We start from the raw sequence: 4,710 nt of genomic DNA, 5'->3' as shown, positions 1-4,710 counted from the left end.
CATGGACATTAACTTGATCAACACCTTCACCAGAGTGAAAGCCAAGCCAAGATTCACCTCTTGCCTTTCAGACCACTACCCCTTAGCTATTACTCTAGATGAAATGGATATCCTCTGAACAAAAAGGGTTTATCAAGGGCCACAAACTTGTTGAAGCAGTGATTTCTCTATGGGAAGGTTTTCAATATGCCATTGAGTCAGGGCAGAATTTTATCTTCGTCAAGATTGACTTTGACAAGGCCTACGATAGACTCGAGTGGTCCTTCATTATTCAATGCCTTGACGCCATGGGTTTTGGCCACCAAATGATTTTTTTATTAAAACCCTTTTTGGGAATGCAAGAGCAAGAGTTGCTCTTAATGGTAAACTGTCAAGCCCTTTCAATCTAATGAGGTCAGTTTGCCAAGGTTTCCCTTTAGCTCCTCTCTTGTTCGCTATTGCTCCACAGATAGCCTCAATTGCCTCATAAGAGACACGATACAGAGGGGCCTTATAAAGGGCATAAGACTCCCTAGGTCTGAGAAACAATAGTGTCTCTCTCAATTCGCTGATGATACCAACGCCTTATTGGCCAGTGATGAACTTTCACTTAAAGAGTTTTGATCAGTAATGGATTTGTTCTGTCTAGCCTCTGGGTCCAAAATCAACCACAGCAAAACAGAAATCTACACTTCCTCTTCCCTTCCTGACTGGGTGACTGAATCAGGTTGCAAGATCATCCAGGAAGGATAGATCTTCAGGCTTCTTGGCATCCCCATGGGCTTTGGGGTTTCCCTCAAAAAAAGATGGGAATGGGTATGCAACAAGTTTAGAACCAAGCTAAACAAATGGATAGGCTTTCAACACTCACTAGCAGGGAGAGTTTTGGTCATCAACCACTTTCTCAATGCCTACGTAATCTTCTTTTTTGGATGTTGGCGACCTACTGACAGCCACCTTTAGAGTATTTCCATGGTCTGCAGGAATTTTCTATGGGCTGGTGACCCTTTTGTCCAAAAAGCAGCCAAAGTTTCATGGGAAATATGCACTCTCCCCAAAGACCAAGGAGGATTGGGCATCAAGGACCTGAAAACTATCGTTGACAAGATGGCTGTTAAGCTTCTCCTATTTGCAGTCACAAATCCCCAAGAAGAATGGGCCTCCTTGTTGCTCAGAAACCATCACAAGTTCAAACTTCACGAGTTCTCAGGTTGGGCTAACCTCCCCCTGTCAACTATTCTATTTGGAAAAGGCACTATTACCTCTCACGGCTTTGATCTTATGTGCTCCTTGGTTCAAGCCTGGAACAACGTCAAACACCGAGCTGCCCTAACAATTAACCCTCTTTCCAAACACAGCTTTAGTCTTCCCCCCCTGGAGACTCCATCTCGTGGCCGGCACTGAATATTCTAGGAATATCTCCTAACTACAGAAGAAGAGCCTTAACCCTTCACAAAAAGGGACTCGGGACCTGGCATCAGCTTTGGGACCCTCACGAGCAAGACTGGCTCAGCAACTTGGATCTCTCTCTGAAGTTCAAAGCTCACCCGTGTGACCTCCCTATTATTAGATCTAGGATAAGAGAGTTCCCTCCGGACCTCATCTGGACTCTACAGAGATACACTGAGCTTGATATTCGCGCCTTCACCTGGAAAGGTGGGTACAAACTCGAGCATCCGACTTGGGACCCTCCTAACCTTTCCTCCCCCCTGCATATCACGCTGAACAGAAGGTGGAAGCTAGTGCGGTGAATTAGCCCACCTCATAAGTAGACGTCCCTTCTAAGGAGTGGAAGGGTTTGGTACAAGCGATGGCAGGACCTAAGGGGGCGATAGGCAAGCTTGTTCTGCCAATTGGTCGACGACGAGGGAGTATGGTCCATGAGGTATGCTAGTTTAGGCTAGAAGACCAAATTCTAGATCATCAATGGGTTGGTATTAGTTTCAGATATGTCTATGGACATGGATATGGAAGCATGGATTTGGCTATTGACCTAATTTTAGGGTCTCTTTTGTGAACATTTTGCTGTAAGAATTGTTTGATATAAATATTGTTCTCAAAGGCTATTTTAAAGAACATTGTGAAACATCTTTAATTAAAGAACGTGTTTTTATATGTTTCACAGTGTGGTAGGACCTAATTAGATAACAAAAATTATTGGGTGTGTGGGTGGATGGATACCCCAAATGGCGCCATCCTATGGATGGGTGGAGCCGATGAGTTGGGTAACTTTCCAACATAATTATTATTTACGATCTGTAATAGAATAGCGCCCAAACAAGTTCCATTTTTGGAGAACGAGCTAGTGGTCGTGCCTCATAAAGAAAAGAGAAAAAAGGTGTCGGCTTCCATGTTCCATGTACCAAGCGCGCACTTGTTCCATCCTTGATCATGCACATTGAGTGTCGTTAGATCAGGGAAATAGATTCCTATTATATTAATTATGTTTCCCTTGATAGAGTTAGGTCCCTCCATTCGCTCGTATCCTCATATTTCCAAGAGATCGAGGTGTCATCAATCAAAGACAAGGGGACTTAGCTGCGTATCAAAAGGATCACCTTGACCCAACTAGGGTGGGGACCGTATAATTGGTATCAGATTTGAGATGTCCTCATCTCGCGAGCTAGGGTAATCTCTAAGTAAATCCTCCTCTGTCTCCCAAAGCAGTGTCCCCACTGGGTAGAAATCTTCTTTTATCTAAACACTATTCCTAAGAGTCCCTAAGAGTCCCTTCTTTCATGTGTCTAGCTCATTGTTCCTAAGAGTCCCTTCTTTTATCTAAACATTGTTCCTAAGAGTCCCTTCCTTTATGTGTCTAGCTCATTTTGTTGATTTCCCAAAATGTCTTCATTATTCTAAAGTTAATTGGTCTTATTAATTGGCCGACCACTAAGCATAGAGTGGAGTGGCAACACATCATTGACCAGAACTCATACTGTTAGTGAGGACTCTGACCTTCCTTCTCAACACCCGCTGGACCGATAGGTTTAACCGTTGTAATTTGTCCCCCCTTAGGCCGTGTCCACCAAGGTGTCAAGGTAAATTGGACTGAGTATCTCCATAAGGAGCTTCATTCATTCTGCTCCAACCCCCAGGGAAAGCTACTTGCCTTCTCTCTCTTAACGAAGGTGATCTACCATGCAACGGGCTAGGATGAGCTTCCATAATCGGTTTAAATTCACAGCCGGGCTACCATTCCACCCCCTTCCCCAAAACCCAGACCCTTTCCAACCTCTTCTCCCCTCAAATGCCATCACATCGAGACCCGACAATAGGAGGAAGCCCTAAAAATGGTCAAAAATTTACCAAACCGATCTGGAATTTTTTAGAATCAATTTGCTTGGTTAGAGGCTCACTTTTTCCTATAAATAGAAGCCTCCCCCTTTGTAAAAGCTTAATGGTGTTTATGCACTGTTACTCTACTCCTGCCCCCCTGAGCCATCTACATTGAATTTTTTAATAATTCAATTGTTTTTGGTGGCCACTCTTGCTTCAAACAATAGTAGAACCCTCAATCCCTCAAGCCAAAGGAGAGCTTACAAGCTCCATGTAAGCTAATTTTCTTACTTGTTTAATGAAAAATCTATGGTTTTCTTAATTTTATGTTTTGCAAATGTTTGAATTAAATTCAAATGCTGTGCCTTTGATAAAAAGGCCACCCCTTCTCTTCTTTACATTCCAACCTTTCTCAATATTCTATAAAGATTAACTAAGGGATTATTTAAACTCTTCTTATTGTTTACTCTCTTGAATTTAGGAAATTGTGTAGATTAGAGTTCTATAAATCTAATTTGGGTTAATTTAAGTTAAATAAAGAAAGATAAAAATGAGAAATGGCCAGCCATACAAAGGAGGTTATGGCAAAATTTTCCAGAATTTTGTGGAAAAGAAAGTTTGTTTTTATGTTATTCTAAAAGAGTAATTCCCACCATTTTTGCATCTAAAAGAAATATTCTAATTACTCCATGTACATATTCACCTATGAATATGCATGGATATCACTGATATTAATTATTAAAATTGATTTCTATGCATATAATGGAATTTTTTTAATTATAAAAGTGTTATTCTTATTAAATTTAATTTCTATGCATAGAAAGATGCATAATGAAAATTTCTTTATTATAAAAGTGTTATTCTTATTAAATTTAATTTCTTTGCATAGAAAGATGCATAATGGAAAATTTTTTATTATAAAAGTGTTATTCTTATTAAATTTGATTTTTATGCATAGAAAGATGCATAAAGGAATTTTTTAATTACAAAAGTGTTATTCTTATTAAATTTGATTTTTATGCTTAGAAAGATGCATAAAGGAATTTTTTTATTATAAAAGTGTTATTCTTATTAAATTTTATTTTTATGTATAAAAAGATGCATAAAGGAGTTTTTTTAATTACAAAAGTGTTATTCTTATTAAATTTTATTTTTATGCATAGAAAGATGCATAAAAGAATCTTTTTATTATAAAAGTGTTATTCTTATTTAATTTGATCTTTATGCATAGAAAGATGCATAAAGGAAATTTTTTTTATTACAAAAGTGTTATTCTTATTAAATTTGACGCAAAACCCCCACTAGCTCCTCAACCTCCAATACCATGCCCTCTACCTCAGTCTGCTAATCTACAACATGATATTTTCCTTGACAACCCCATCTCCCTCGCCAAGCTTTCTTACCTCCTCACCAAACTTCCCTCCGACTCCCGATCCCTTTTCATCACCCTTTTAT

The 4,710-nt window shown here is 39.3% G+C and overlaps 1 pseudogene; it reads left to right on the top strand.

Annotated features, from left to right (window-relative positions):
* The first annotated feature begins 713 nt into the window (after positions 1-713).
* Positions 714-1,730, top strand: LOC147631553 (uncharacterized; annotated as a pseudogene).
* Positions 1,731-4,710: the final 2,980 nt, after the last annotated feature.

Source organism: Cibotium barometz, chromosome 14 (assembly GCF_041138505.1).
Source record: "Cibotium barometz isolate CiBa-2024 chromosome 14, ASM4113850v1, whole genome shotgun sequence".
NCBI lineage: Eukaryota > Viridiplantae > Streptophyta > Polypodiopsida > Cyatheales > Cibotiaceae > Cibotium > Cibotium barometz.
The sequence above is the reverse complement of the archived record's forward strand: the minus strand, read 5'-3'. Positions and strand labels throughout refer to the sequence as shown.